Source organism: Lampetra fluviatilis, chromosome 12 (genome assembly GCF_964198595.1).
Source record: "Lampetra fluviatilis chromosome 12, kcLamFluv1.1, whole genome shotgun sequence".
In the NCBI taxonomy this organism is placed as follows: Eukaryota; Metazoa; Chordata; class Hyperoartia; order Petromyzontiformes; family Petromyzontidae; genus Lampetra; species Lampetra fluviatilis.
Genome location: NC_136286.1, coordinates 10893855 through 10907301, shown reverse-complemented (window position 1 = coordinate 10907301; position 13447 = coordinate 10893855). Strand labels below are relative to the sequence as shown.

At 44.3% G+C, this 13447-nt stretch overlaps 1 long non-coding RNA gene across 2 annotated transcripts; it reads left to right on the top strand.

Annotated features, from left to right (window-relative positions):
- The first annotated feature begins 200 nt into the window (after positions 1-200).
- On the top strand, positions 201-12721 carry LOC144935167 (uncharacterized). Of its 2 annotated transcripts, XR_013637271.1 has the most exons (4): positions 201-253; positions 703-800; positions 6875-7030; positions 8318-12721. It is a non-coding gene; the product is annotated as an uncharacterized LOC144935167 (long non-coding RNA). The 2 variants fall into 2 exon arrangements; XR_013637270.1 differs by lacking the exons at positions 201-253; positions 703-800 and adding an exon at positions 4332-4556.
- The last annotated feature ends 726 nt before the right edge of the window (positions 12722-13447 follow it).

The following is a 13447-nucleotide window of genomic DNA, read 5'->3' as shown; positions in this document are numbered from 1 at the left end:
GTTGCTGCCCACAAGCAGCTCCCACCAGCCTTGCAATAAAACCACTTCTCCTTGCCACGCAGTATCTTATCTAATTCCACATCAGGTTTGGTGTTTTGTATTAGCAACGGGGACATGTCGCCCCACGGCATTGATTGCAGCAAATAAAGACCACGACATATCCGTCCGCGCTGATCGTTAATTGACGTACGGTCACAACATTTCCGCCTCGTGTTGTTACAATTGCCCCACAGTGTGGCGGTGGCATAAACATGTAAGTACTCCTCTCTCTCTCTCTGTGTGTACGGAGTTTGTGATGCTGTCATCGGACAATTATTTAATACGCGCGCGTGTGTATCGCTTGCTACGCTGCATCTCCACCCATGCCCTGCCCCACCGCTGTTTCAACACGCGCGTTGGCAGAACTCCATCCGTAAGTGTCTTGCGAATTGCGCACAACTTGTAGCGACGGCGTTGAGTTTATGCTTCCGATAGCTTGCGGCGTGGCCATTCGTGAAAGCGCGTCGTTTTACAAATGCCTTGTTCGAAGTTCGTGCGTGTCTGCTGTTCACAGGGGCACGCGTGCCCCTTGATGGCATCGGCGTTCTTGTTGGAATGATTTCCAGGGCTTGCTAATGTGCACGCCGCGTTAAATGATTCACGATCCACTCTGCGGGACGGCGAGATCATTTACAATTCGTCCTGTACTGTATCAATGATTAGACTTCTCGACAACGACAAAGGAGACGACGGATATTTTTTTGCGGCGTACGAGTGGAATGCGATCTTCCTCCAAGGTGTTCGCTGCCCGGTGTCTCCAGGTACGATTCATTGGCCGCTCTTGAAAAAAATATTTCTCCTTTCGCACCACCAAATGCCCTCTCGTTCTTGTACAACATCAGCTGAAGGCCCGATGTGTTTTCTTCGCCGCTACGACCTGAGTTCACATCCCTAAGGGAATCGGAGTGGCGTGGTGTGAGTGGGGAGCGGTGGTGCAGCGGTTAGCCCGCTGCACTACACCCGAGTTCGATTCCCGTTCACGGCCACCTCCCCTAGGTCGACTCAGCATCGAAGGAGTACCCGGTGTAGCGGTGTGTAGTAAACGTCGCCACCGGAGGAGGCAAAGGCGGCCGGGCGTGGTGTTGGCCACCCACACCTCCTCTCCTGTGCCGGCCTGCATAGGTGTTGCTGGCTAACAGCACTTGCCTCAACAGTCAGTGGCAGGCTACACGGGGGATCTTTGTCTTTGGGGGGTGGGGGGCTGTGTGAGTGGGGAGGGGTGGGGTAGCGGCTAGCGCGCTGCGAGTTCGATTCCGGCTCACGGCCACCAACACCAGCGGTGACGATTATCCAAAACCGGTACAGGGCCACCCCTAGGTCGAGCCAGCCTCAAATTAGTACTTGGTGGGGTGTGTAAAACCCTCGCCACTGATAAGACAAAGGCGGCCGGGGCGTGGTGTTGGCCACCCACCCACACGTGTTCCGCGCCCCAACAATCTGTTGAGGCTATACGGGGGGTCTTTGTGTGTGGGTTTGCGTGGTAAAGTCACGTATAAAGATAAAATAATAAATTAAATACTAGCATACGACGTCTCGATTGCAACACAAGCAATCATCATCAGGTATAAATGAAATAGAAACACAAATCTAGTATACTTAGAAATGTAATGTAATACAACAGAGAGTCGGATAACATAATAGTCAACACCCCGCCTAGTTGGTTACGTTCTTCCTGAGAATGCTAAATTTGAGAGAGAGACAAAACACAGAACCAGAGACACACAGACAGACATATAAGCAGACAGATATCACAGAGATACATAGAGAGAGAACAAACATAAGCACACAGACGTGACTTTACGTCAACCAAAGATAATTATTTCCTGCAGTCACGAAAGCTCCAAATTAAGTTTATGCGTGGTAACTTTGTGGTAATTGGGGGGGACCAATCAGCTCCTCTTTCGATGCGCCATGGTCTACTGGGGGGGGGGGGGGGGGGTTAACAGATTATAATTTAGATGGCCGCAAAGAGAAAATGTAAACGAATGAAAATGTATGTGGAAGTATTTAACTCGCTAGTACTGATTTCTCAGTGCTGTTCAAAAAGATCAACTACTGTTTATCACCAGTCCAGGCCAGACTGAAACATGTCTGAACAATTATCATGTGTGAACTTGATTGTATGTGTCGCTATAAAGGATAATTTATTTTTGGGGGTTCGACAATTTTTGGAAACCTGTTGGATCAGCTTTTTATCCCCTGGATCAACTTTTTATTCCCACATCTGGGGGGGTCCACTTTCTATAACTTTTTGATTCAGGTCTTCTAAAAGGCTCTTATAATTTAGTTGACGGACAATAGCAAAACGCCCTTGAGCGCCAAGTAGGGATGGGGAGTCAATCCAAGATAAATCTATTCCGTGGATGTTAATTTTCGAAATTGATTCTAACCTTCATACGAAATGTCCACTACCAACCGTACAATGGGTTCTCAAACCTGGAATTGAAATGACACGATGTGTGTTTATTCGGATACAAATGACTAATTAAGTCATGAGGTCAAAATTACTCTCTTTTATGTCCTGCAATATGTAGTTGGAGACTGTGCGGTGGTCAGTGCCAAAATAGTTACCGTGTGTATTGGTTAGGTTTAAAAAAAAATAGGTGTTGTGATTCATTGTTGAGTTTAAGTTATTTCTGTGTTAATTGTGGTTATTATTTTAATGTGTTACCTTTTCAATGTAGGCAGCCTCAAGCAGCGGTCCTCAATCTTTTTGTTGGGTGCGAACCCCTTTTCAACCCAACATTTCACGGACCACCACGTGCTACTTAGTCATTTGAAATTCTACATTTCCTTGGTGGTGATGATGTTATATTCAATTTTTTCACTCACTACCACTGGTTGGGAACCGCTGACCCAAAGTATTCGAGTTAACATTCTCAGGTAGCTCATCGCTCACTCTGTGACAAGATGTAATACTCAACACCGACTGAATTAACCTGTGGGAGAGAAGCTCGTATACGCTGAAATTCATCTCCGTTGTGGATATTTGTAATGTATTTTCCCTTTCTTCCATTCCTTCCACTGGCGAAGCACCAAAAAATACTACCCGTCTTGATGATATGAATAAAGTGTTCATTTATTTTCCAGCAAACCTTGAATCCAGCACTCACCTCGTGGCACATTGTCCACGCATTTATTTGCATTAATACCACAATTTGCCCATTACTCATCCTATGAACTCGCCACACTGACTCATACACCACCACACACGTTAGTTTCAACGTCATCCAACAGGACTGTAATATCTTAATTTTTAGAACTTTATTATTTAATTTAATTTAATTTATTATTTCATCTTTAGACGTGACTTAACCGAAAGAAACAAATAATAAGGACTGTAATATATCTAGACTCAAAAGAACACGGTGGTAGTTTGACACCAAAACCACGGTGCCCAGGCGTTAGCTAGATAAGAAATAACTCCCTCAGCTGGTATGCAAATATCTGCACTATGGGTGTATATTTGTAGTTTTCGCGTCTCTATCGCTCTCTCCACATGGTCGCGTGGATTTATTTTTTATTTTTATTCGGGTCCTACGGTTTTATTCGGGTCCTGCGGTATTGGTTTAGCCATGTTTGTTTGTTGTACTACAGAGTTAGACTGATGGCCTTAATCTAAGTGGTCTTGTGGTTGTTGTTGTTTGACTTGCAACCCACTGGAATTTTTGCACACAGCGTTGGTGTACGGTGTTTATTCAGCAATATTTTGCTGTATTTTCTTGGATTTTCTGTTTGCACTTAGTCACATATTCACTTTAAGATGTTTTTTGTTCATGTTTTTGTTTTTTGTTTGTTGCGGTTGCACCCGATTCAAGAGCCGAATGGCTCACAGGGCTACACCTAATACATGAACTTGAACTTCGCATTTCGGAATCGGCATCACGCGATTTAAGAGTAATTTTGCTGCTGTTAATTTCCACACTATAAGCCACTGTCGTTGCTTCTGACAAAAAAAATAGAGCTATATAGCTCAGCGAGCCTTACCTGGTAAGGAATAAAACAAAATAGTTCAGAGTTTTAATTTTATTTAAAGCCACCGCCTTTAACTGTCCCCGCTCTTAGCAAATCGTCCACGCCGCCTGCAACTACAGTGGCCTTCGTTGGTCAAACGCGATTTGTTAATAACCAATGTAAACATGCTACACGTGTGTGTATATACAGTTTTAATAATTAGTTTTTTTCCTTCCCCCGTAACGTAATTATTTTAATTGTTCACGCTGTTATTCGTCTAGCAATAAGACACTCGGAATATTAAAGGTGGTTATAACAAAAAAATGTTGGAGGGGGTATTTAAAGAGAATCGGAATCGAGTCTCGTAATTGTTAGGACGAGGAATCGATTTAAAAATCATGGAATTGGTGGCAACATCTCTGCCCCCCTTTACATTCGGGGAATTCTCATTGCCATACATATTTTTTGATACTATAACAACAAAAATCCAACTCTTCAAGCCCTGAGAATCAGCCTCTTGGCATCACAATGGGCCTGTCCATCGCTCCACCCCTACGCTTGTGGTAAGTGTTCACTGGTGATACAACACCACGGGTTAAAAACCATCTCTGGTCACCAATTACAGAATTCACGAATATGCAGAAATCGTGTTGAACTGGAAACACAAAACAATGCGATTACGTTCCTGGTACGAGTGAACGTAGGAGTAGGGGGGCTGCGGGGGAGATGGTAAATGTGTAATAACAATTCATTATACTACAATAAATTATAAAGAACAAAGCGTGATTCGTAATCGTCGAGATTATGAATTGACAACTACGGAGGTCGGTGGTGATGGTGAAGAATTCAGGAGGATGATTCCTCGGGAGATGGAATGAGAGGCAAGTCACAGACGCATCGGACGCTTTGAGACCTATCATTAAGGGGGGGCAATTAACAAGCAAGTATAACATTAATGTGGACAATAGCGAAGTTCAGAGGATCTGCAAGGGTAGTAAGTATACCCCTATTCGTGGTACACGGGATTATACTGCGGACAAAGATCTGGTCTCGTGAATACGCGAATAGATGAACACATTTCTGCGGAGGGAGCTGGTAGGAACGTTGGGTTGCTCGGTCAATGGCCAGGGTCAACGGCGGCGTGGTGTATTCCGCAAATATGCCCGACTGTGAGGGCGGGCACAAGCCGGCGTGAGTAGGTTAAACGTTGAGTTTTATAAGGGCACCACGGGGTGACCAGCCCCTCCCCACCCAGCACCTTCCCACCCCCCACCCAGCCCCTCCCCACCCTCCCCACCCAGCCCCACCCCTCCAACCCCCCACCAAGCCCCACCCAGCCCCTCCCCACCCTCCCCACCCAGCCCCTTTCCTCCCTGCCCTCTCCATCCAGCCCCACCCCTTCCATTTTTGGATGCACGACGGACGGACGGACACAATAATCCCTTGTGGGCTGGTGGAACCAGGTGGTTCCTACCAGTATTAGCATTAATTTAGTAACTCGCAAATACTATACCAAAACTCGCGAATCCAGAATTCGTGAATAGCGAGGGATTACTGCACAGTACACTTGATTTTTTTTATTGTTATAAAACATTTGATGAGATTGTAATTGCTGTGATTTTCTTAGTACATTAAATACATGTGGGTTTAACACGTAGGCATTCGCGACCAATATCCATAAGAGGTTTTTTTTGGGTTAGATCGCGTAAATATATAAATTTGTCGTTAAAACCCGTCACCACCCGACACAGCCAACTAGTAAGGGTTGTCATGTAAACAGAGCGTGCCAATTTGTCACTAGTACAGCACGCCGGTGTGTTGGAGAACCAAGCCACAACATTTACAAACTGAGTACGACGTTTCGCCAGTAATCACAACTAGCTTCATCAGGCGACAGCCAGATTTGTGAAGTCTTACTGTTTCGTTACTCATATCGAGGCGTAGATGTGGTGACCACACTTCTGTGCTCTTGCGCAAAGTGGGGGGTGTGGTTTACTGAGTCAACGTACATGATGCAAGCGCATTATGCGAGCCCTTTGATCTCGTCATTCCTGTCTATTGTGTATTAAAATAACCAGTAGTACAACTGTCAGTAGCAGAACACTCGTGCCAACAAGGATATTCAATGGATTTTGATAATGTTGATGATCCGTGCAAAACTAGCTACTACTGGCCATGACTAATTAGAGAATCGAAATTGAAATTTGTATTTTAACCGTTCGGATAGCTACCGCCTTAGTGCTGCTTGGAAGCGAATCATCAAATAATACATTATTTAAATGACTGCCTATAAAGGGCAGCATACTTCAATAGGGATTACCGTTGGTACGGCTTATTTTAATACACAATAGACAGGAAGGACAAGATCAAAGGGCTCGCATAATGCACATGCATCATGTACGTTGACTCAGTAATCCCCACCCCCCACTTTGCACAAGAGCGCAGAAGCGTGGTCATCACATCTACGCCTCTATATAAGGAACGAAACAGTAAGACTTTACAATCTGGCTGTCGCCTGATGAAGCTAGTGGTAATTACTGGCGAAACGTCGTACTCAGATTGTAAATGTGACTTGGTTCTCCAACACACCGGTGTGCTGTACTAGTACACTACACTATACACTACACTATACACTAGTGCTGTACTAGTATACTACACTATACACTACACACGAGTGCTGCACTAGTGACGAATTGTCACGTTCCGTTTACGTGACAACCCTTACTTGTTGGCTGTGTCAGGTGGTGGCGGGTTTTAACGACACATTTATATATTTACGCGATATAACCCAAAACAAACCTCTATTATGGATAAATACATGTGGTAGGTGTTAAATACACGTATACGCAATGTAATGTTATAATTCCGCATTATTTTACAGGAAGCCGGAAAGGCTCTTTGCCATCTCTCTCCCCCCCCCAAGTTGTCCAGCTTCAAGAGGTTTCCATGCCATTCAGAACATGAACAACAATGAGATGATTGCAGACATATGCAAATAAGAACAAAGAACTTGTAAAACAGACCTCGTCAAGAACTGGTAAGATTGCCGTCCACACTCTATTTGAAGAAAAGTTAAAACTCACAGAGATGACATGAATAAATAACCAAAGTTCATATGAATAGGGAAATCAGATGAGGTGACACCATTTTTGCCACGTCATTCACAGAGACAAGACACACACGAGCTAATCGAAGGTCGTACACAGCAAATTTGTAGAACAATTGAAGATGTCTGTCAAGACAAAAACAAAACAGAATTTGTATACAGGATGACTGTTATCCACAGCCCTATTGTGGAAGCTGTAGGCTCTGCGAAAACCATTAAATGCTGCCCTATTTCTGTCCGCGGTTATCCACTATTTTACCCGTAATGCATAGTGAAGTGGTTTCCTAATACTTGCGGGTTTTAGGTGGATAAGATAAATTGCACGGCAAATGACACCAAATAGCCGCAGTTATCTGCAAGTAAAAAAAAACCATGATCATAGCAAGTGCACGGATTATAGTGGTATGGATGTTACATTACTGCTGTTCACATTCTTGCAGATAAGAGCCATGAACTAAATTTTTCCTATTTGTCAATTTTTACCCAGTGGATAAGAGGAGTAAAATCGCCGATAATGCTACAGTTTACAAGGATCCTCGATATTGGTCCCCCTTATCACCGTGGATATTTTGTACCTTGAACAGTTATTTAAGGCAGATTTGTATCAAAGTGCTGACATAAACATGTGGAACAGAACGAGTTTGAGTGCTTTTGCAAATCATATTAATGTGCCTAAAGAAGCAATTGTGTGTAGCTAATGCATATTACCTGCTGTAACATGATTCAGAAAAATATAGAAACTAAATTTAAGAGAGATGCATGCTTTCAATTACATTGAGTGACATATGGAGGTTTGTGATGTAATTTTGACTGTTTAAAGAGTGGGCTTGGGCAGGACACATCACTGGAAGGGATTGACCGGTGGACGATAATAACGGTGACATAGTCAAGGGAAGGAACGTGCCGAAGAGCATGTCTGCAAAGGAGATGGAAAGATTAATTCAAATCGTGTGCAGGAGCTAGGTGGATTGTTTATTCTGAAGACCATAAGAGATGGCAATGGCTTGCAGAGGCCCTCATCCAGCGTGCTGATTATGGCTGATGATGTGGGTCTCATGGGGGTATGAATTGACTTGGTTTATGCACTTGAGGACAAACTGACTTAAAACATACAGCCTTGTCCATTTCATACACTTATATAAGCCTTTTAGGGGTAATGTCTGTGGTCAAAATGAGGAATTTTGTTAACTATGTCCATTTCTGTTTCTGTAAATGCAGGCCAGAGTTAATCTCACTGACTGGAGACTTCATTACAAGACCATGGGGTTTCCATTGTACAGAACGACAGCATTTCCGCTCTCCAAGAAAAACACATTTTTGTTCATATTGCTCTTAGTATTCTGCATATTCATTGCCACAAAACAAGTATTACAGATGTTTAACAAGTCACTAAATACGAGACCAAATCCACCGTGGGACATTGGTAGAAATCATGTTTTCCACCCTGTGGGAGGCACCCATGCACTTGCCTTCTCGGCATATTTTGACACCAGCACTGAGGACCACGTGTTTGTCCGTGTCTTTGCACTTGCTCCAAGGGACAAAAGCTACATCCACATATCCTGTAAACTGTTCTATCGAGGCCTACCCACTATTGTCCAGATTTCCTCAAAAGTGGAAATGCTGAACAGTCACTTTGGCTTCATGTACACCGTGTATAATTTTATTTGTGATGCTCCAAAACACCTTCCCTCCCCGAGTCACGTGACCCTTGTTGATGAATCATCACATCTCGGAGAGAATTTCCTCATCCCTGTCTACGCTCCGAGTAATTCATCACACAAGCACACTTTTGGGGTATGCCTCCCCACCTTATTTGGAGAGTTCAACAACTCCCTTCTGTTCATCCAGAGCGTGGAAATGTACCGCATTCTCGGAGTCGGCATTGTTACCGTGTACAACACGAGTGTAAGCCCAAGCATGGAGAAGGTGCTCAAGCATTATGCCCAAACTGGGTTTATTGACATTGTGCAGTGGCCCATAGAGCATCACCTCAACCCATCCAAAGGTTGGATTCCAACAATTAGTCCAGGAGACATTCATTACTATGGACAAATGGCTACAATAAATGACTGCTTGTACAGGAACATGTATAGAGTAAAATACCTTGCCGTGAATGACATTGATGAGATCATCCTACCAAGGCATTGGTCAAATTGGGCAAGCATGATGGAAGCGCTGGAAGAAGACAAGGTTGCAGCATACTACTTTAAGATGCACACATTCCCAGTTAATGAAACATACACGTGGAATCTGGGTCCTGGAATGGAACTAAGGGGCACGGATATACTTAAGCAAACTGTGAAGCTGGTGCCACCCATCCATTCTGCCGATACACCTACCAAGGTTTTGTTGTGCCCAACAAGGGTCGTCTTCCACGCCGTCCATGGTGTTCTGACCTTTCACTCTGGTTTCACGAGAAAAGATGTGCCAGACTCAGACGCCACAGTGCAGCACTACAAAGCGTGGGACAAAAAATGGCAATTTCCCAAAAGTTCAGAGCTCGAATATGACAACAGCACCTTGAAGTATTCCCAATTACTTGGAGAAAGAGTTTCCATGATAGGGAATTCAATACAAGGATTGTTGTAAATACATATTCTAATTCTGAATGTATTTGCAACGTTTTGAATGTCAATGCAGTTATCACATTTAAGACAAGATGTATTACTTTCAGGTCATGTTGGCTGCCACGTGTCGAGGGTGTTGTGTGAATTGTGATTGAACTACAGAATAATATGGCTAAATGGACAATCCAACAATATATCCACATAAAGCCAAGTATTTATTAAGCAACTCATAGGACAAAAGGCGTTTTGAGAGTGCATGATGTCGGCAGCATTGATTCAGTGCAAGATAACTTTTGACTTATCAACATATCGTCTCTCATCAGTCGTCAGGCTTGGTTGTGTAATAATCCTTCTTGAGACGGCTTCGGAATCAGTCCTTTTTATTTCCACTTCCACAAATACACTTTACTCACTCACTCTCCGTTGCTGGCAGACAACGGAGAGAGGACAGACTTCACACTAAGTCCCCCCCACGCACGTGGCATCCAGAGCCCCCGTCCGCGCGTGACCCTGCTCTTGTCGTTCCCCAGTCTGCTCTCGATCGTTCTCTCTCACTCTCTCTTAATCCCTTCGTCACGTGGTCCCCCCAGCCAATCGTCCATGGACAGCCTTGACCATTCTCGATGGTTCCCTGTCAATCCCGGGACCACGCCTCTCATCCGGCTCCCCATTAGCTGGGGCCCCGAATGGCTAGGCCAATCACTCCTGATGACATGCCGTGATCACGCCGGGGCCATGCTCCCTATCTCAACCCTTATTGGCTACAAAGCAGGATCGGCAAGCCAATCCCCACGTGAACCCTCTATGGCTGCTATTACAGTTGCATCAATGCTGCTGAACTATATTATGTTGTAGGCAAGGAGCCTGTCTTCATAAGATGGGTCCTAGTTCAACATAAAGATTATATAGCGCAGAACACAATATTATTGAGTGTTGTGGATAACATAAACAAAAATAGGTCAGCAGATCATGTCTTTCCTGTATCTGATGCTCGATGTAAACAAATATTCCTTACACATAGTACAAAGCAAAAACCTCGCCGAACACGGGGGTTACGTTCCTGGAAAATGCTGTGTTGGGTAAAACTGAGGCATAGTAACAGACCTTAGGGGGAAAAATAGGAATGTGTTCCTGGGTCCGAAATTATTACCCATTTTTTAACCAACGCTGCATGATTTCCGCTTCCTGTTATTGGTAAGAAATAATGCCGAGTCGCTCTTCATTTCTTGTTTGGTTTTGTGTACACTTTAACACGTAAGCTTTACCAATATTCATAACGTTTTTTTTTTAGATCTCGTAAATATAAATGTGTCTTCTTGGTTCTTTCGGTAAAGTCACGTAGAATGGAAATAATAAAGTAATAAAAATAAAACATAAAAATTTTATTTTTATTATTTCACGTAGAATGGAAATAATAAAATAATAAAACTAAAACATTTTTATTATTTCCATTCTACGTGACTTTACCGAAAGAACCAAGAAGATGAATCCCTGCAGTCACGAAAGCTTTAAATCGAAATATAAATGTGTCGTTAACTCGCCACCACCGGACACAGCCAATTCGTAAGGTTTGTGAAGTAAACAAAACGTGGCAATTAGCTACTACGTCAGCCCACCCGGTGTGTTGGAGAGTAAATCCACAACGTTTACAATTTGAGTACTGTGACGTTTCTCTGGTAATTGCATCCAGCATCATTGGGCGTTTTTTGCTAGAATTCCGGTCTTTATTTTTTCCAAGTATCACTTTAACCTCTCCCACCCATCTCTACCCTTCCTGCACCGTGACACTCACGCCCAACGTTTATCCCTGGCCACTGAATTGCCAGCCCGATGTTCACTGCCGGAAGTGTCACTTGACCGTTAAATGAGTCGCCATTCAGCGTCCCCAAACGAGTGGAGATGGGGCTTGGACGCGCGTGAACATTGTGCGCTCTATTTCGATTTAAAGCTTTCGTGACTGCAGGGATTCATCTTCTTGGTTCTTTCGGTAAAGTCACGTAGAAGGGAAATAATAAAAATACAACTTGTGAGAATTGTATTTTATTATGTTTTATTTTTATTCTTTTATTATTTCCCTTCTATGTGACTTTACCGAAAGAACCAAGAAGATTGTGCACTCTGTGAGCGTGTTTCGAGTGTTCCAATGCAGCACTCGACTCTTCGCAACCCTCTCCGTGTGGAGTGACATTGCCGAAACTGCTGTCCAGCAGCGGAAACTACGGTGGACAGCGCACACGCCATTGAGCGTACACACGGGTGTGCCGGCACGGCGAAGGAACTGGGGCAAGGGTCATGGAAGACCTCATTGGGAAGTTCCTGGAACCCGCTAGTGCAGGGGTCTGCAACCTTTAAGACATAAAGAGCCACTTGGACCCGTTTCCGAAGGAAAAAATAAACTGGGAGCCGCAAAACCATTGCAACTATTAAAACAAATATAACACTGCATATATTGTTTCTTACCTTATTGCTATATACAGGATCGTGCAGTCAGCTGTCAATCTGAATAAAAAAAGGACTTTTTCACTTAACAATGTAAAATATATTTTTGCAAATTAATAGCTAAATTACCTGGTTAATGGGATTTTTGCTCCTGAACCTCAGTGCACAGTGTCTGCACATCAGGGCTGTAAGACGTCACCTTCATTTTCACACAGGCTTGCAAGCTGTCATCTGTGAGGCGTGATCGATGTTTGTTTTTAATATAGTTCATGTTAGAGAAGACCTGCTCACATACATATGTGGAGCCGAAGATCGACAGGACTCCAAATGCATACTTTTTCATGTTTATATAAGTGTTGGGGATGGCATTCCATGTTTCGAATACAAGTTTGTCCTGTTTGGGAAGGTTTTCAATATCACTCCATTTATGATTCTGAGCCAGAATGGCCTTCTGACGGGCAACATCCTCAAGAGTAGCGGTCAAGCATTTGAACTTGGACACCCATATATCTTTGTCGGCTATATCGGCCAGTTCCATCTCAAGATCAGGTTGACTTACACCTGCAAATGCAGTCATATTCAATAGGGATGGATCGATCGCCAGGGGAGTGACAGGGAAGGATAATGTCGTTTTTTCCTCTCTGAACTCACAGAATCGTTTCCCAAACGAACTTTGCATTGTGGTGATTGCAGACTTGAAATATTCCAAATTTATCGTATCATGACTTTGTTTGAACTCTCTCAAAGAGGGAAAGTGAGACAGTGTACCTCTCTGTAAATCTTTGACAAACACTGTCAACTTGCGCTCGAATGCCAAAACCTCCTCCAGCATGTGCAGGGCTGTGCCTCCTTTCCCCTGAAGGGTTGTATTTAGCGTGTTTAGATGTGCTGTCATGTCTACCATAAAATGTAATTTTTCCAGCCACTCTGGCTGTTCCAGCTCAGCAAAGGTGAGCTCTTTGCTGCCCAGGAAGGTTTTTACTTCTTCCAAACATGTGACAAAGCAACGGCAACGTTATTGCCTGTCACCGGGCGGGCAGTGTGGAGCGGAGCGGCGACCTGTCAGCAGCGGCAACGCCAGAGCAGGTGTCACAGTGCGCCTCCTCCCCTCGCTAGCATCCGCCCCGGAGCCGCGGTCAAGGTTCAAAAGAGCCGCATGCGGCTCCGGAGCCGCAGGTTGCCGACCCCTGCGCTAGTGGGTTCGAGAAGGGAGGCACGGCCAGGGCGGAGCCAGTCCACGCCGAGTAGGATAAAAGCAGCGGAGAGCGAGAGCTTCGGGCTGTCGGTTCTGGGAGTGAGTGGACTCTTGTCGCCGTCGTCTTCGCCACCATCACTCGAT